The 20,672-nt window shown below is 40.5% G+C and overlaps 1 protein-coding gene across 2 annotated transcripts in view; it reads right to left on the bottom strand.

Moving 5' to 3' along the window:
* Positions 1 to 4,293: 4,293 nt before the first annotated feature.
* SPRY1 (sprouty RTK signaling antagonist 1) overlaps positions 4,294 to 20,672 on the bottom strand; it is a 60,013-nt gene continuing 43,634 nt past the window's right edge. The window contains exons 3-4 of one of the 2 annotated variants that reach the window (XR_010601335.1): positions 10,732 to 10,807; positions 4,294 to 6,851 (exon numbers count right to left, since the gene is read on the bottom strand). The gene's annotated coding sequence lies outside the window, so the exon portion shown is untranslated. Of the gene's footprint in view, positions 6,852 to 7,163; positions 10,808 to 20,672 lie in introns of those variants that run through there. The other variant, XR_010601334.1, reaches the window with a different exon arrangement.

Genomic DNA, 20,672 nt, shown 5'->3' with positions numbered 1-20,672 from the left:
TGGCCACTGGTCCGGGGGGCTCTGCATTTTAATTTAATTTTAAATAAAGCTTCTTAAACATTTTTAAAAGCTTGTTTACTCTACATACAACAATAGTTTAGTTATATATTATAAACTTATAGAAAGAGACCTTCTAAAAACGTTAAAATGTATGACTGGCAAACCTTAAATCAGAGGTGAATAAATGAAGACTCGGCACATCACTTCTGAAAGGTTGCCGACCCCTGGTCTAGATAATACATAGCCCGGCCATAAGTGAAGGGGACTGGACTAGATGACCTCTTGAGGTTCCTTCCAGTCCTATGATAAGTAGTTAGCACATATTCTAAGGGATCATTCAAGGTGAAGTGGCCTGTTAACACCTCTGTATTAATATGACAAAACAGGGGTTACAGATTCATAGATTCATAGATTCTAGGACTGGAAGGGACCTCGAGAGGTCATCGAGTCCAGTCCCCTGCCTGCATGGCAGGACCAAATACTGTCTAGACCATCCCTGATAGACATTTCTCTAACCTACTCTTAAATATCTCCAGAGATGGAGATTCCACAACCTCCCTAGGGAATTTATTCCAGTGTTTAACCACCCTGACAGTTAGGAACTTTTTCCTGATGTCCAACCTAGACCTCCCTTGCTGCAGTTTAAACCCATTGCTTCTTGTTCTATCCTTAGAGACTAAGGTGAACAAGTTTTCTCCCTCCTCCTTATGACACCCTTTTAAATACCTGAAAACTGCTATCATGTCCCCTCTCAGTCTTCTCTTTTCCAAACTAAACAAACCCAGTTCTTTCAGCCTTCCTTCATAGGTCATGTTCTCAAGACCTTTAATCTTTCTTGTTGCTCTTCTCTGGACCCTTTCCAATTTCTCCACATCTTTTTTAAAATGCGGTGCCCAGAACTGGACACAATACTCCAGCTGAGACCTAACCAGAGCAGAGTAGAGCGGAAGAATGACTTCTCGTGTCTTGCTCACAACACACCTGTTAATACATCCCAGAATCATGTTTGCTTTTTTTGCAACAGCATCACACTGTTGACTCATATTTAGCTTGTGGTCCACTATAACCCGTAGATCCCTTTCGGCCATACTCCTTCCTAGACAGTCTCTTCCCATTCTGTATGTGTGAAACTGATTTTTTCTTCCTAAGTGGAGCACTTTGCATTTGTCTTTGTTAAACTTCATCCTGTTTAACTCAGACCATTTCTCCAATTTGTCCAGATCATTTTGAATTATGACCCTGTCCTCCAAAGCAGTTGCAATCCCTCCCAGTTTGGTATCATCCGCAAACTTAATAAGCGTACTTTCTATACCAATATCTAAGTCGTTGATGAAGATATTGAACAGAGCCGGTCCCAAAACAGACCCCTGCGATACCCCACTCATTATGCCTTTCCAGCAGGATTGGGAACCATTAATAACAACTCTCTGAGTACGGTTATCCAGCCAGTTATGCACCCACCTTATAGTAGCCCCATCTAAATTGTATTTTCCTAGTTTATCGATAAGAATATCATGCGAGACCGTATCAAATGCCTTACTAAAGTCTAGGTATACCACATCCACAGCTTCACCCTTATCCACAAGGCTCGTTATCCTATCAAAGAAAGCTATCAGATTGGTTTGACATGATTTGTTCTTCACAAATCCATGCTGGCTGTTCCCTATCACCTTACCACCTTCCAAGTGTTTGCAGATGATTTCCTTAATTACTTGCTCCATTATCTTCCCTGGCACAGAAGTTAAACTAACTGGTCTGTAGTTTCCTGGGTTGTTTTTATTTCCCTTTTTATAGATGGGCACTATATTTGCCCTCTTCCAGTCTTCTGGAATCTCTCCCGTCTTCCATGATTTTCCAAAGATAATAGCTAGAGGCTCAGATACCTCCTCTATTAGATCCTTGAGTATTCTAGGATGCATTTCATCAGGCCCTGGTGACTTGCAGGCATCTAACTTTTCTAAGTGATTTTTAACTTGTTCTTTTTTTATTTTATCTGCTAAACCTACCCCCTTCCCATTAGCATTCACTATGTTAGGCATTCCTTCAGACTTCTCGGTGAAGACCGAAACAAAGAAGTCATTAAGCATGTCTGCCATTTCCAAGTTTCCTGATACTGTTTCTCCCTCTTCACTAAGCAGTGGGCCTACCCTGTCTTTGGTCTTCCTCTTGCTTCTAAATGTTGTTCTAAAGATTGTTGTAATAAACCCTGAATCCAGTGTCTTCATTAAGACCATGATTTTAGTGTCTAGCAAAGTTATTCATCTTGAACAGACCCTTTGAATATCTGCTAACTAGTTATGCTAACCTATCTGCTTGATCTTGTATTTAGCTGTGACACTTAGTACCTTTCCCAGACCTGAAGAGCAGCTCTGTGCAACTTGAAAGCTTATCTCTCACCAACAGAAGTTGGTCCAATAAAAGATATTACCTCACCCACCTTGTCTCTCTAATAGCCTTCTGATAGTTATTTATTTTGTTTTTAACAATAACCAGAGCATCCTTAAGATTTTTACTCTTAAATTATTGATATGTACTCTCAATCAACTCCATTCTGGAATATGTAGCTAAAGATGTTTCAAATTAAGTATGCAAGAGGCTCTTTTTATAGAGACTGTGTGCCTGATTCTGATCTCATAGCTCTATTGATTTCAGTGGAGATACTCCTGATTTACACTTGTGTTAGTGAGAAAAGAAAGAGGCCCTGAGAGTTATATTCTGCATAAAGACAGGTTATCTGATGAAATGCAAATTTAGAAGCGTTAAATAAATACAGGTGCTTTGTAGTTGCTGATCTGGCAACAGTTGTTAGTCATTTCATCAGAAAGTCCATCTGCAAGGATCTAAGAATTGAAAGCTTTGATTATTTGCCCTTTATGTTGTCTGGCTCCTCTTCACTCATTCTGAAGAACCAATGAAGCCTCAGAGTAGTAATGGAAACTTATCCAAGCCATGCTGTTTTGCAGATGTTTAAAAGATATATGCATCAACTGTGAAGGAGCTCGTACAATACATGGCTAAAATTTTGATTAACTGTTTTGACTAAGAGTCAGACTCCAGACTCAGAGTGTGTTTTGGGTTTTAAGAAAGGATGTCTATAATGGGGTTTCCTGTGGATGTCACCATGGGTTAACTTAGGGCCAAGCCCAGTCCACTCTTCTGCAGCTACAGAAGTGTGCAAAGTTGTGCAACTGATGGAATTCTGCTGCAGGGAGGGGCTGGGAGAAGAGAACAGATAACCTCATGGGGAAGCAGTATCAGGGTCACTGGAGGTTATATCCAATACTGGGCTAATGCCACAACTTTGAGAGGAGGACTCCTGCTTCATGGTGAGGCTGCTCTGTGGCCTGACTACTCAAGACTGACATAGGGTTCTGGATTTGGTCCTTAAGGTATTACACTATTTCACTCTCACTGTATTCATCAGTGAGAACAATGGCTGTAGACCAAGGGGAGAATATTTAATATTAGGCTTAATTCAGGAATTACTTCATGAAATTATATGGTTTGACTTTTGCTTAAGTGCAGATTAGATAATTATGATGTCTATGAGTCTACAAATAATATACTGAAAGCAACTTTGTCAAAAGACAGGGACCAATGTTGTACCCACAAAATAGGCACTCTAGGGCATCTGTGAAACTGCATTAAATTGGGTGGTGTGCATGTGCCATTCACAAATGAAACTTAGGCACCAATTTTTGAAATTCTGTCCCCAAGTCTTCCAGTCCTGAACAATATATAGTGCATACAGAGACATTTTAAGCATCACTAAAGTTGTGGCATGAACTGAGAAAAGCAAAGAAATTCACATTCAAGGCTGCAACTTTTTCCTTTGCTTATCCCATTGTACCTAGTTATTGCACCACGTAATTGCTAACATCCTTCAATGATCTGAAAATCCTATGGACACAATGAGAGCAGCCAAGGATGGATTGCTAGCCTTCGCTTTGAGTTTCCTTGTTTTTGTCGTAGCCTTTAGATTCCACATGTGTAAAGGTTTTAAAAGCATAAATGATCTAAATTATAATAATAAAAGTCCTCAGTGTGTATTTGGGAAACTCACAGTGATGCCTACAGCCCACTTCCTGTGACCACACCATGAGTCCCTAGCCCTCCTTATGACTCCCCTCCCTAAGTCAACTTCACTCTTCTTTGCCACACTTGTGGTCACACATCCATTCCCTCCTTCCTCTGATTCCCAGCTTGGTTATGATGGACTTTCACCAAGATTTCCACTCAGACCCTTTTGTTCACCCCTTTCATGGTCAGGTTATGTCAATACCTGATGCACAGTAATGTACAACAACAAGTTTATTAGCCCTAGTCAGAGATGGCCATATTATTCATGACTGGCAAAGCCATACACAAGGCATGCCATTAAGACCTTTACCCCACAACATCATGTATTTTTATGCCACATTTTACAGAGCAATTCTTTTTTTAGAAAAAACATTGAGCATTAAATACATTTTTATTGGTGATATTTTGTTGTTTCTCCACCTGTAAAGACAGACTGCCTTAGTCACAATATTAAAAAGTCTAATTTAACTAAATACAAATATTATATCACTGGAAAGGAAGATTTCTCAGTGGAATAAAGCAGATATTTCTAGCCCGGGTGGTTGAGGAGATACTGGATCACAAATATATCTGGGGTACAGGACTGAAAATGTTCAATCCCAACTATGTATCAGTGGTTTTTAAGGGATAGTCAACTTTAAGGTGAGAAAAGAAAACATTTTGGTAACAGGTTGTTTGGGTTTTTTTTAAAATCATGACTGTTCAGAAGCAGTTCAGAAAACTACAATATTAAAAATAGTCCTGTGAGATAAAATAATGGGCAGACCATAAATGAGGAGGACAGCATGGCCACTTACTACATACGGTATGTTTTTGTTTTATTTACATAATTCCTTAATATACAAATAGCATTTGTTAATATCTGAACAGGGTAAAGAGAGTCAAAGAGAAAGGATCTGGTTTTCGGAGGTGCTGTGCAAACCTGATTTCAAATGTGACCATGGATACTCAGCATCTGTGAAAACCACCCCCCTAAATAGTTTAAGATTGTCAAGACCTAGATATCTAAAAATATTTTAAAAGTTTTAGAAATTTAAAACTAGACTTATCAAAACACTAGGAAATTTACAATAGGGAACAGTCTTAGAAGAGAAACCAATGAGGGGATCTAATCCCTCTCTTCCACTACTAAATTTCTATGGTTACATTATATAATTAGACAAACTTCTTGTTTTATAAATGCTATTGAAATACACTTCTCCTTTTCAGAGCGTGAAGGTGGGTTTTTTAAACTGTCTGATAAAGCTAGAAGGTCATCTGTTTGCTAAATACAGACTCATTTTAATCCCTATTTTTCTTTTCATTTGTTAAAATTTCTTTTGAGTAATGTAGTTAGAGTTCAGGCATGGTCATGGCTAAATGCATTCAGCACCAGCTGGGAAAATGGGTCACCAGCTGACAGTTGATTGACCCCATTTCAGACTGAATGCAGGATGCGCCCCAATGGTTCTAGAAGGGGGTTTGTTTGTTTGTTTGTTTTTCTTGTGCGGGGAGGGGTGTCTGGATAACTTACAATGCATTCTTCGGGGAAGGGGAATTTCTCAGTACACCTCATAACAACATTTCCCCTCCTTTTGATATGTGAAATACGGTGCCCTCCAGTCTTTTTTCCCTTCTGTGACGATATCAGAGGGCATGCAGACAACATTTTTAAACTTTCCACAAACTAACATTTAACAAATCCTAAGTTACATTTCTCCTATTGGAAATTCACACGAGAGCTCATTAGCAAGGATGCCAGCCTTCCGACCGAGCAACCCTCGGAGCTAGTCTGTGCTGCTTCTGAATCAGTCTTCCTGCCCCCTTCTACCAGCCCCATAAACCTAAGTGTTCGGTGCACAACCCTGAAGGCTTAAGCAGGGTTTAACCACAGACCCCAAGCAGCAGAAAGGCCATTGTCTGTCCCGGCTGCTCTGCGGGAGGATAAAAGGCAAAGCCCATCTCCGGTGTTAGCCTAAGTCCCAGGGACACCAGCGATGTCGATACTGTAACGCATGGCTCCAGAGACAAAGCAGCCCCCACTGCAGCAATAAAACGAGAGGAGCTTTGCAAGGATCAACACAGCCATGAATTATCTTCTGATCTCTGGGACGTGCAAGGGGAGGCGGGGCGGACAGAGACAGTGAAAAGAGCAGGCTACCTTACGTAAATGAAAAAAAGAGAGAGAGACTATTTCCATATTTTAAACAAAGGGGGCTTGCACCATCTGTCCCTGTCTGGGCTCCCTCTTGCTCCACACTGAGAGGATTTGTGAGGGATTCAAGTGCACCTTATAGACTAAATACTCATTTGGGCTGCTTAAGTCCCGTTGCCCAGACAATGGCAAAGCAGAGAAGCCCCTTCTTCCTTCCTTCCTGTTGAGTGTTCTGCCTGACTAAACAAACTCAATGCGCCCAACTCCCCTGGTGCAGCAAGTGGACTTGACCGGAGCTAAAACCAACAAAGGCAGATTCTGGTGGGAGCTGCCGAAGCGCCGGGCACTGAGTCAACAAGCAGGTCGCATTGAAATGCAAATGAGGCGATGTACTCAACAGCACCTCCAGTGTCCTTAACTTTTCAACCCCCATCGCCAGCAACCGGTTTGCAAACTGCCCTAATGAGTCACCGGGCTAACAGGGTGTGCTAGCTTTACCAACTGGCCGCAGTGGCATTCATCACGACTGCTACACACATTATTAACGGTCATCATCATCATCGTTACCGTTCGGATTGTCAAGCGCTCGGGTCATTTGAAAGCACCATTAGTCAGAAGCTGAAATGTCCTTAAAAGCCTGTTATTGAACGTGGGGAAAAGGAAAGAGAAAGGAAGAGAAGAGACAAATCAGTGTCTTCCCGTCAGCTCCCTCTTCAAATACATCAAAGCCCCTCAAACCTCTCCAACAGCAAATACAGCTTTCAAACGTTGAATACCTAGGGCATTAGAATCTCTCAAAATTAAGGCCAATCTTTCTAAATGAAGCCAGCCCAATAATGAGTTTAAATTTCCTGATGATTCCTTTGTCCTGATTTTTTTTTTAATCTATACTTGGGAAACAGTGCAACCTATAGCAGTAAACTGGCATGTGTCTTTTTGTATCCCAGTGTTTTCTTGTTTGTATTGTTTTGTTGGGATCTTTATTATTGTTTCTCGGTTGTACTAATTAGTTTCCAGCTTTAACCTTGCTCTTAAAGAAAAAAGTATATTTGTTTTTACTGTTTATACATCTCTTCCCACACACCCAATTTTCAAATATGGGACCCTAAAGTCATAATTAGGCACCCAAGTTAAAAATATGGGCCATCCAGCCAACTCCTGACTACCAATTGCACCTGTGCATGCACTAGAAAAGCTTAGGGCCAAAAAAAGACCAGAAGCCATTGTGATCTTCCTGTTCTTGCCTTCCCCTCTCATAAGGCAGGTGTTCCAGGTGTTTCAGTGTTCACGGCCCCAGAAGCACATGCATGTATACATACATACAGATTACTCCTGTTCCTGGCAACATAGGACAGATTCTGGTCTCCTTATTCACTGTGAGTAGTACCTTACTCTGAGTAAGTAATGGCTGAGCCATTACAAACATTGAATCTATCTCCCCTTGTAAGTATTCTCACACTTCTTATCAAACTGTCTGTACTGGGCTAGCTTGATTATCACTTAAAAAAAATTTCTCTTACTTAATTGGCCTCTCAGAGTTGGTAAGACAACACCCACCTGTTCATGCTCTCTGTATGTGTGAATATATATCTCCTCAATATATGTTCCACTCTATATGCATCCGAAGAAGTGGGCAGTAGCCCACGAAAGCTTATGCTCTAATAAATTTGTTAGTCTCTAAGGTGCCACAAGTACTCCTGTTCTTTTTACTCTGAGTAGTTTCACTGACATCAGTAGAACTACTCCTTGAATATGGGACCTCTTTTTGTGAATACGTATGACTAAATCTGATCCATAGGATGGAGGTGAGAGCTTTGCATGGCCAGTGACAGGTGAGCCTGGGACATAGGTTGATGCTCCTAAAACAGAATCAGTGTATGTTTGCCTTGGGACCCATAGTCTTCACAACCGTAACATTCAGATTGTAATCTCTCTGGGGCAGAGCTTGTCTTTTACTTTATGTTTGTACAGCATCAAGCATCATGAGGCCTCAATCAGGAGTGCTACCTACTGTCATAAAAATAATTATTTCCTGAGAGCATTGCTGCAGTCTCTCTTGGCTGGTCATTATAACAAGGAAATCAATCATCAGGGTTGTTTTTTTTCTGGGGGAGGGGAAGGGAAATAAATGTACTCTCAATTACAAGGAAAACAGAATCCCAAAATGATGTGAAATTCAAAAGCATACTTCACTCTTAATTTCATTTTTAAATGCAACAGTGTAAGTTCAGACATGAAACCATCTCTTGTAGTTAGAGAGTACAAAATAGGACATGGTACACCCTATTTTACATACCCACTCACTCTTTCAAGCTCCATCCAAAGGACAATACAACGGATTACTCCCAAAACTCAAGCCTGCATTTCTTGCCCATGCAAAACTCCATTTGAAATCAATGGGACACCAGAGTTGGTCTGTGAGGAAGGTACTTTATTAAGTGCCAAATCATCACGTCCTTATTCAATTTTAATGCAGCTCTTACTAAGGCCAAACTCCAATTGATTTATTTGGAGTTTTGCACTACAAAAAAAAAGCAAGATTTTACATTTCTGTTGTGATTTCATTCAAAACCACTATACAAGTTCAATACATAGACAATCAGTAAAATGCAGCCACCTCTGAGATGAAGATTACTAATTAGGCAATCTGAACAACAGTATGTCCAGTTGAGGAGCCAGTTTACATAGTGTTTCGTATGCTCTGCAAAAAATACTCATTTTCTTTTTTCCTCTTTTTTTTTTAATTAATTAAGAATTAAGGGTGAAATCCTGCTCCATTGAAGTCAGGGGAGGTTTTGCCACTGAATTCCATGGGGCAAGAATTTCACCCCATATGTTTAAAGCTATAGGTCCAAACCAAATTTCTTCCTGTTGATTTCAATGGAGTCAGAATCAGGCCCAAGACTTTTAATTTTGCGTGCAGTCATTTGCTCAGACAGATTGTGTGCACAGAAATGCACCCACAAATGACAGTGCATGTCATATTTGAGTCGGAGTAGATTCCCCTTTGAAAATATGTTGCAATTATCCAGAGGACATTCCTTATCAGATAATTTATTTTATATAGATGTCTGATGTGGGGGCCTAAACCATCTGAACTGACATATTTAGATTAATTTTGAGTAGCACTTGGTATGTGTCATTTTCAGTGTGGCTATCAAATCTAAACATGAGACTGAATGGTTAGCATGACAGGGATTGCCTATATTTTAGTGGGCAAAGTTCTTCCCTCCCCCTTCCCCCACCCCAGACACGAAAATTAAATTTCATATTATTCTCACTTTCTTCACTTGACAGATACCAATTCCTAGCTTTTGTTGATCTCACAAACTTTCTTTTTTTTTTTTGCTAGACTAGCATATTCTTTTTAAAGATGCTACATAAATCATGAGTAGGAAAATGGTTTACAGCCATAGGGGGAAAAAAGATACTTTTCATCTCACCTAGATTATAATAAGCAGCCCTCAATTTTCAGCAGGTTTCAAGAGGACAGAAACAGGAGGCAGCTGGGTGGGAATATGAACCATACTGTGCCCAAATGGCTCTCTAGAATTCATTCTGTGACTAAAGATCCATCTGTTTATCATCGGTTGCAATACAATATGAGACAAAGCATTGTTAATGGGGGGGGCGCGCAAGGGAGTTCCTTGAACTCAGTGATTTCTGAAAGCAATGACTACATAGTGTGTTACAGGCAGTAACCCAGCTCTAACGGATATTGTACTTCAATCATTCCCAGTTACCGAGAGTGTTTTCTGCTGGTGAGAATCAAAAACAAAAGCAATTCTCAGCTTTCTTCACTTGACAGATACCAGTTCCTTGCTTGATTAGTTCAATGTTTGTAAAATGCAAGACTTGAAAAAAGAGAACATAATTCTAGCATTTATGAAACAGCAAATCAGAAGGATGGGAAAGGATGAGTATAACACAATAAAGTATAACGCAATCTCTCTTTCTAGAGACCAGTGGACCAAGTACACCAAGACAAGACATTTAAAATCAATTAAGTATTTTAACAAGTGATGTATTGTGATACACATTATACTTTTTATGTAATACATACACACACCCCTATCTGCCCATAAATACATGCAAGTGCATAGACACACATGCTTAAGAATCAGGGAGTCCTCAGTAGTCCTGATTCTGCTTCTTCTGTGGAACACAGGAATTTTCCATATTGCATCAAAATAATAGTCCATCTTGTCCAGAAGTAGCCTGAAGTAGATGCTTGGGAAGATATAAATAAATCCCACAAAGTAATGGGCAATTTTGCAATATCATGCCTATAAAAGAATTTTCTAATTTCAAGAAATTGGTGATTAACTTGGGGAAGTCCCTTATCCACTCGGGTTCAGTTTCCCCATCTCTAAAAGGGTCATAAAAATACTTCTCAGCAGCTCTGAGAAACAGACCAAGGTGTCTCAAACATTGCACATCCAATAAATGAAGTATACAGAGAGTCAGTGGCATTACTGTCTGGATTAGAAGGTAGCAGGTTTTTTATGCTGACCCACCTCCTTTCAGGTGGCAGAACCCTTGATAAGGCTGCTGAAGTTCTGCTGGTTCACTGTGGCCGGTGCATATCTCCACCTGGAATATAAAAAATGGGGAAGTGTTTTTTTTGGGGAGCGGGAACTAGGTAGCTAGAACGGAGATGCTGGAGTCGAACATAAAGCATTTTCAAATGTGATCTTACCAAGAACAACATTTATAGTCAGATCTCTCCAAGGTCTGAAACTCAGAATTTGAACTACCTTACAGAGGACACACCCTTTAGTTTAAACCAAAGATTAAAAGGTTGTTTTCTCTTATTACCCCATCTCAGCTATCAGAAATTTTATATCAATTCTACAGTATCAAAGCCTTCATTCACTATTTTCCTTTTTAGCCCCTCCCATTGTAAAGACTGTTCTTACTAGTTTTTGCAAACTTGTGAACTGTTGCCATTCTCAGGTAGGTTTACAAAAGATTGTCTGCAGGCAGATAGGCAGAAAGAACAGCAACATGAGCAATATATTCTTTTGCTATTGTGGATTTTATATCTTTTGTAAAGGTCTAATAAATAAAAATAGGAAGCTTCCTCTATTGTGTGTATATGAGAGGGAAAGTTGTTATCTGACAGTTTTAACATGCAGATTTAGAGTCACTATAGAAATGAAAGACATTCAAACTGGACCTGGTCCAACAGGACCTAAAACCGGAAGAATTACTCTGGTCTGGTCTTGTGATATAACAAGAAGTTATATAACAACTGCTGTTCTCCTTTAGAACTATTTTTAAATGATTTCACAAACTGTTCCCGGGCCTGTGTGAAATGAGCTGTTGCTTAGACTATCAGTCCAGTATCTATTGGACAGATGTGCACAGCATAAAAGTTGTCCTCTTTCATTGAGTTTAAGGCCAGAATGAACTATTAGATCACCTAGCCTGACTTCCTGTATATCACAGGCCATTAAATTTCACCTGGTTACGTTTGTATTGCTCCCAATAACTTGTTTGACTGAAGTGTATCTTCCATAAATACATCCAGTCTGAATATGAAGACATCAAGAAATGGAGAATCTACCATTTCTCTTGGTAGTTAGTTAAATTGTTGTACCTACATTTCTAATTTGAATTTACCTGGCTTCGGCTTATAGCCATTGGTTCTTCTTATGCCTTTTTCTGCTACATTAAAAAGACCTTTAGAGGCTAGGCCAGTATTTTCTCCCTGTGAAGGTGCTTATCCGCTGTAATCAATTCATCGCAGTCTCTTTTTTGAAAGAGCTCATCCAGTTTAGCTTATAAGTTTCTCACTATCAGGTCTTTTCTCCAGCCCTCAATTCATTTTTATGGCTCTTTTCTGCACTTACTCCAAAATTTCAACATCCTTTTAAAAATGTGGATGCTAGGACTGTATGCAGCATTCCAGGATCGTCTCACCAATACTGTATACAGAGCATACACTTCCCTGTCCTACTCACAACTCCTCTGTTTATACCTCAAGGATCGCATTAGCCCTTTTTGTGAAAGCATCGCACTGGGAGCTCATGTCACTTTGCTTGTTCACTATGACACCCCCCACCCCGCCCCCACAGCTCCTTTTCAAAGTATTTGCTTTCCAGACTATAGTTCCCCATTCTATAGTGTTGCCTACATTCCTTGTTTCTAGATGTATAACTTCGCTTTTGGCTGTACTAAAATGCATTTTGTTTGAATGCTCCCAGCTTACCAAGCCATCCAGATTGCTGTGTGTGACTGGCCTATCCTCATCATTACTTACCTCTTCTTTGCGCACCCTTGTTGGCATGCAATCCTTGGCCTATCTGTAGTATAACAACATAGGACCAAATACCCCCTCTCACCCACTGAGTTGGCCCCTCCATGTCGCCTGAGACACGCTGGTAGTGGTGCAACACATGGCTGCTGCCAGCACTGTACCTGTTCTCTGAGCAGAGAACGTCAGCCTCTTGTGATTCCAGAATAAGGGAAACAAGCAACAACAGATATAACATTTCCATGACACAAAGAGATCAGTGTGCCTCACCTTCTAACAGCCATCTAGAACTGACTAATCACACTGGCTGCCATCAGAGAGGCTGGGAGCTTCCTTTCCTGTAAAGGTGCAGCACACAGAACAGACATATAACTTCTCCCTGATAATCACACAGCTATATATGCATTCATATATATATGAATTTGGCCTTTTTTGTCTTTGTGGAACATGTTACCTCAGTAACATGTTCCACAAAGACAAAAAAGGCCAAATTCATCCCTGGGTTAATTTTGTTGGTATCAATGGCATATTACCACAGGGATTAATTTGACCCAAGAAATGCTGATCCCTAATCCCATATGTTCATTCTTTTTATAAAATTATATTACAAATGTAGGATAGACCCACAACAGAAACTCAGTGTTATTCAGCGGAATTCACCCTGCAGAGCAGAAACCCCCTGCAGCATGTGTGGATTTTTAAGCATCCAGGACTGTAGTGTACCCAGGGCCCTACTCATGAAAAGCAATTCCCATAAATGCAGATGTGCTATAAAATCATATTACGTGCTTCTGGGCATAAGCTAATAACCAGTAAACCTAAATAGGGAATCCTCCCCACACTTTCTCTCATACTGTAAAGTTAAGGTAATGCAGTTAGGTGGTTTTATGCTTTCCTGTGAAGCATCTGGCAATGGGTACACTCAGAAAAAAGTATACTATATTAGAAAGACCACTGTATTGCCACACTGGAGCAGACCAGGATATGATATATGCTCACAATAGCCCTAATCCTGCAGCAACTCTTACTCATGAGAGGAAACCCAGTGACTTTGAGTAAGGGTTGCAGATTCTGACCCAAAAATCTCATGCAAATGTTAACTCTAATAAGAAATAAACACATCCCAGCTGCAGAAAAACTTTTCTCCTCTTTTATGGAAAGTTCTCACTTCGTGCTTAAAAAATTTTTTTTTTAAATCATCATTTAAGTCTTGTTGCAATAATCAGACTTCTCTCTCTACTTTTCATTGAAATTGTCCCTGAAACTACCATTAAATGAGATAACACTTCAGATAAAAGGAAATAATTTTGCTTTAATATAGGTTCACGCTGCAGATGTATTTTGGAGGAAAGGCACATTCTGACAGCTGTTTCCAGTTCATTGTGCCTTCTTTTTTTTTTTTTTTTTAAAGGACATTTGTTTTCAATTTGTCTATAAATAATGGAGGAAAACACAGCTGAGGGGCCCAGTGTGATTTTTATAGAAAGTTCATTTTTTGGAAATCTGATAAGCTTATAACCACATATGTTTGAAATCACTGTAATATAAAATACAGAAACTTAAAAAAAAAAGCGACTTGTCAAGCAATCTAATGTTTATTTTATCCAGTGCTTAGTGGCATTTGTCAGATATTTTGTGTTTTAGGAAATTTTATATCTAAATTTTGAAAACCTGTGGGTGCTTGTTATCCTGAATAGGAAAGATTTTACAACACATCATAGGGGTCCCAATTCAGGAAGGTATTTAATCATGTGAGCAGCCCCACTGAAGTTAAGGGAACTACTCACATGGTTAAAGTTATGCATGCGTTTAAGCATTATGCTGAATCAGGGCCAGAATGATTATTGTCTCTAGTAGCGTAAGGAAAGTACTGGAAGACAGGAACTCAAGTTTAATCAGATCTCTGATCTTGACTATTTGCTGTGTTGTCAGGCAAGTCCCTTAACCTCTGTCTCAGTTTCCCCATCTGTAAAATGGGAAGAACTGATTAGAGTCTTAGCTCTTTGGGGCAGGGACTGTCTTTATTATTAAGTATTTCAACAGAAGGCAGCAGCAAAAATAAATGAGTGAGCAAAACCAAGGTCTCCTAATTAAACTTTGGATGTGTGGTATACTCTGCGCCTACACTTGAGCCTAATCAACAAGTGTAGTTTGATTGTATACCAATAAAGAAACCTACGTAACAAGACTGGAGTTGAATTGAGTTCTTGGGGAATCCCAACACAGGTACAGTCTTTATTGTTATATGTTTGTACAGTGCCTAGTAGTGATCTTACAGGGCAAGATCAAGTACAAAAAGTAATTTGAAAATGATGAGCTCTAACCCTGAGTTTGGCCAACTCTGCTAGGCAGACTACTTGGGGGGGGGGGGGTGTGGCACTGCCAATGCCACTTTTTTACACCTCGCAGTCCTGTCTCAGCCCCCCACCATAACTTAAAGCAGCCTCAGCAAGGCTCTCATTTGCACTAAGCTCCAACAGCTTCCAAGGGACTATTTTAGCATCCACTGATTTTTAGCACTCCAGCCACACCCCTTATGTCCCAGACTCTCCTTGGCAGGAGCTATGAGTAGAGAAGCAGTATAGGGTTGACTACCCCATCTCTGTAACAGCATTGGAGCCCCCTCTCCCCCCCCCACACACATCTGGAGAATCTTTACCTGACCATTTAAAATATGTTTTATCTCTACTTTGCACCATGGGAGTAGAGCAGACTCAGCAGGGCCAAGGATCAACTAGAATCTTGCCAAGTATAACAGTACACCTTTGAAAACACAGTTCTCTCTTGCTTGTCATAATACAGCAAATGAAGATTGTTTATGGTTCTGGTCTACCCAGTATGTTTAATATACTTACATTGTGTAATGCTCTTACCATTTAGTTTTACTAACTTACTGTAAAGCTGTTATTAGTAAATTATTTTCAGATGAAGCTTTGAAGACTATTTCAACTTTGACTTGAAATACTCAAGCCCCCTGCTGCAAGAGCTTTAGCTATTGGTAATGGGTTCTCTAAGGCTATGTCTACACTTGCAGAGTTTTTGCGCTGTCAGTTTCAATGGGGATAGTGAACCCGTGAAAGAAAAGCACTGGTTTGTGTACTCACTGACTTCCACAGGCGTCAGAGAGCATTTACATTTGTAGCACTTCCGTCCCGATGAGAGCAGCACACTGTGGGCCGCTGCGCCACAGTGCAGCTCTCTCTATTTTGATTATAGGTCTTGTGGGAAAGGGGGGGAGGAAAGTTGATCACGGGGCACCCTGGGTCCCTGCACAGCCTCCTGTCCCCAAACACTGATCATCTCCAGTAGCTCAGCATTGCTCCAGGCAGGGGAATCCTTTGCTCTGTGGAGCAGGGATTGTCACCTGGCCAGATGATAAGTGAGCACTTGCCAAGAAAACAGGAAGGGAAGTTTCAAAGTTTCTGGGGCTTTACAGGAGGAGGGCTGGATGTCTGTTTACCTGGCGTCAGAGCAGCAGAGCTGCTGGCCAGAGTGGTCACCTAGGCACTGTGGGATATCCTCAGGAGGCTAAAAGCTGTGTAAACAGGAAGAACGTGTCTTCATTTGCACATCACTGCAAAAGCATCACCAGTCGGAGCTGTACGCCTCTCATGGAGGTGGTTTTCTTTTTGCGGTGAAACTTCTGAGTTTCACCACAAAAAGTCATTGGCAAGTGTAGACACTCCCCCGGGTTTTGCGCAAAAGAGGGACTTTTTCCGCTTTAAATGGCAAGTGTAGACATGTCCTAAGAGGGATTGCTCTCTGCTTGTGTCATAGTCTGCTGGAAGGGGCCCACATGCAGTCCTTAATAATAGAGGGAAAGGTTTTATTATTGAGTTCCTATAAGAGGGAGCCTGCTCAGTCAAAGGAAGGAAGTCCTGCAAGAAAGGCACCTGCAGAAGACCCAGGATCAGAGAGGACCTTGGAACAGGCTGTCCATACCAGCCAAATGGGAAAGCCTGGTTGGAGCTACGGGGAGGGGAGAGGGAGTCTTAAGAAGAAGAGGTTTTTGGAATCACTATGCAGAAGGACCTAGGTTTTGGGACTGAACTATTGAGCCCAGCTAAGGGTTAAAGGAACTACAGAGTGAGGGAAATGTTGTTTTGTTTTGAATTGGGGGTGTTATTTTAATAAACCAAACCCCAAAAAGGAGTGGTATTCAACCCAAGGGAGCCTAATGGGATAAACTGAAGCAGCAGATCCACCCAATGCTTCAAACCCTTTAAGAAGCATGTCCTGTGGAATCTCACCTTTGTTTTGTACCCCTGCAGTGAAGAGAACCACAGCCTTTACCCCAAACTTCACACATCCACACTGGAAACATCTTGGACATAACGTTAGACTACTTTTAAATTTTAAAAAATAAATGTTAATTATGAAGGGCAAATGGAAGTTTAAAAAAAAAACAGACGAGTCTGCAAAAGCTGGCAAATAAATACCCCACTGCAGAGTCATTTACCAAGAATAGCCCATTCACAAAAGGGCCACCATAACCTCCTGTTCTCAGTGGGACTGAGGTCACATACCACCCTCAGCTAAGAGGCCTGCCATTTCCCTACAGCCCACAGAGGAGGACATTTAGGTTGCTCATTAGCAAATTCTAACACAGTGGGGTCAGAGAGAAAGACAAATCAAAGTGCTAGCTACATGGTCTTCCCCCATCCCTGCAGAAGACTTTGTATGGGTGCTCCATGAGCATCAGGCTCTATTGCTTCAGAGGGGGTAGCACATAACCTTTAATATCAAAGTAACAATACTAAGTAAATAATCTTTGTCAAAAATAGTCTGTTTTCAAAACACAAGACAATATACAAAACCGATTGCTTGAAAAAGCTGGGTTATTTCTAGCAATAGTAGAGCAGCATTGTACCCAATGAGCTTGATTCTGATCTCACTTCCCCTGATGTAAATCAAGAGTAACTCCATTGATGCCCAATGGGGTCACTTACGAAATCTATTAAAAGAGAGGTTGCCTTAAAATACAGTATCAGAAGATAATGGTAAACAAAGAATTAACCCCAACAAACAGTATGAAACAGATTTTTGACCATACAATTTAAAAAGCTCAGATCTTACATATTTGTAAAATTGAGTCACATTCCCAACATACACACCCACACACCAAGCCCCTTAATTTAAGTCATGACAGATATGTTCCTGTCATCTTATATCATTCCTTACTGTTTGGCTCTGGGTTCCAGGCAGTCATGCCCGGTGGTAGGAGCCAGCTGCAGAGTTGGACCCAGGCCAAAGGGCACCGCTGAAACCAGGTTTTAGGGACAAGCCATGGGTCAGAACTGAGGTCAGAGTACATAGACAACCCAAATGCAGCCTGAATATCAAAGCCAGACTTGAGTCAGTCCAGTGGTCTGGGGGTCAGGTTGCAAAGGCAGGGCTGGAGTAAGGTCAGAGTAGGGCATTGACAAAGCTGGAACAAGGCAAGGGCAGGCTGAACATCTAGAGCATCTATAATAGAATAGACATGTTCCTGGCTGAGCAGCGCAGTAGCACAGACTAACTTGCTGCTTTGGGACAGTCAGTGAAACACCTGTGCCTGGTGGTCATCTGACCCAGTCCCTGCAGAGGGATAGGTAGCTGCAGCATGCATGAGGGCTGAGTCAATGCAGCTGAGTTGCTGCAACATGCCTGAGCCATGAGTCACTGCAGGCTCTGTTGAGGGGTGAGTCATGGCACCTGCGTGAGCAGCCCTAGTGTGACTGCAGGTTTTCCTCAGACTTACAAACAAAACAAAAAAAAGCCTGTAACAAGCAAATCTCCTATCACATACTGAGTCATTTTCCAATGTAACACATTTCCTATTTGCTTGTTTATTTTGTTTAACTAGATAAACAGGTTTAATTTGTCAGCACAGTTCACTTCCTCAGGAAAAGAGTTGCAGCGGTCGTTCTTTAATAGAGAATGTCATCAGTTCCATCAAAATGCACCATTGTAGGAGTCAGCAAACAAATGTTAATCTCTGCACTGTAAGCCTGGAGTTAGTGGAAGGCACACAAGGCCTGTTTTAATTAGATGTTGGGAGGTTCTCTAAAAAATAAATGGAAGAAAGGGATGGGGTCTGCCAGGCACACTGCACATCTGTAGAGTTCACTGCTTTGTTGCAGGACGTATATGCAGTGTCAGGGGCTGTCAGTGGTTTGCTATCTCCAGTGTTGATTGCCTCATTACACTCTCCAAAGACTGTTGTACTTTAGCTCAGCTAAGTGCTAAATCATTAATATTTTTTCCGTTCACATGACCCTTCTGGCTCTGCACATCTTTTATGAAACCTTCTCTCCCACTATAACCAGTAAAAAAGATAATGGATGGAAAAATAGCTGGAAAGTACAGAACTGTTCACGTGTTACAATGTCAAATTATTCTGACAACCCACATGTAGGTCAGAACTATAATAATGCATACTCTTTACTGCTCCTATAATGCTCAGTATAAGAGTAGGAGTACTTGTGGCACCTTAGAGACTAACAAATTTATTAGAGCATAAGCTTTCGTGGGCTACAGCCCACTTCTTCGGATGCAGCTTATGCTCTAATAAATTTGTTAGTCTCTAAGGTGCCACAAGTACTCCTGTTCTTTTTGCGGAAACAGACTAACACGGCTGCTACTCTGAAACCAGTATAAGAGTGTGTGTGTTAATATAGCACATACTATATTATTAAATAGGTTGTAGTATTTTATTCCCAGGGTAATGCAAGCTGCTATGGAATATTTCCATGGCACCTTTTATCTTCATTTATCCTGTGTTTTAATCATGTTATGTGTTAAACCACTGAGCCTCATAAGTTGCCTTCTCCCTCTTTAATATCAGGGGCTCATTTCAAAGGCACCCTCATTCTGGCTTAGTGTACAACCCTGAAAATACAGCAGCAGTTTGAGAGAAAAGCTTTGACTGAGATCTGTTTCAGAAAAGATCCATAAACAGATAATATCCAAGTTACTACAAGAAACAAGAACTTAATCTCTGATAATTATTTCCCAGTGTAAATATTTAAATAATGTGACATTTTAAAAAACAACAACAAAATGTAATTGAGGATAAGCAGATTTATAAAAGTTGCTTTCTTATCTGTTACAGAATCTTTTATTTTCTAACTAAGCTCCTTCAGTCAACATTAGTATAAAAAGTTGTTATAATAATATGAATGCAGGAATAGAGAGTTATATTTTTAAAGCCAGTTTTCCTGTTAATACCCTAGCGTTTCCTATAATGGGAAGTCGTCAACATAGCCAAGCGTTGGCAAAACAAGTTTAGTTTAGTTTAGCATTGTCTTTAAGTAGCAGTAAGTGTGTGTGGATATCCTGCCCATTTGCATCTGTTTACATTGTCTGTATTGATTTGCCAGGGTGCACGACTCAGCCAAAGTAGTCAGTCTACTATATCTTAAAAGATACTTCCCATCTCACAAATACAAGAGGGTCTATCAACCCCCCAGGCTTCCTTTCAAGGTGGGCAAGGCATTTATTATTCCTTTTTAAAGCTTCAGTTGCAAATAGTTATTCCTCCATTTTGAATGTACAAAGCCACAAATCTCAATCTTTTCATATAATATTTTTTCCTTTAATTTTTGGCTTCCACGAATAACATTAAAAACAAAACGATTTAGTACAAAATTCCCAGGGATAAATGTTGTGAAATGTGGCCGTTCAAGGCACTCAGACAGCATACCGCTCTTGTTTGCAAGCTGTAAGTTCCTCCAGTCATAACATGAGAGAGGAAGAGGAGGAGTGGGGAGTTCCAGCAGGTGCAGTGGTTTGATTCACAAGTGCACTGACCCTCTGTAGGAGCATGGCAAGAATTTCAAATGGGATTAGCCACCCAAACAAGAAAAAGGTCACACTTGACATTTCCACTGGAAATTCTAATGCAAATAGAGCTCTAATACTCCTGACATTTTTTCACACATATCTAATAGCCATACATATGTAAAAGGAAAATGAGAAAACATGATGACTAATTTATGTAAATCTCATAAGCCAGTAACATTAAGGGCTGGCGTCATAGAAATGTTCTCAGTCAAAAGACACCATATTATATAGTATTCTTCTCTTTTGTTTACTAGCATTTTGGAGTTGGTTTATTTTGATAGGATAGTTGGTTGTTTAGTTCTGGAAAAGTATTCAGCACTGCACAAGATACAGGAGATGTAGTCCTTGCGTCTAATAAGGAATTTAGAATCTAAA

This window comes from Chrysemys picta, chromosome 5, assembly GCF_011386835.1.
Source record: "Chrysemys picta bellii isolate R12L10 chromosome 5, ASM1138683v2, whole genome shotgun sequence".
NCBI lineage: Eukaryota > Metazoa > Chordata > Testudines > Emydidae > Chrysemys > Chrysemys picta.
This window is presented reverse-complemented; position numbering and strand designations above follow the sequence as displayed.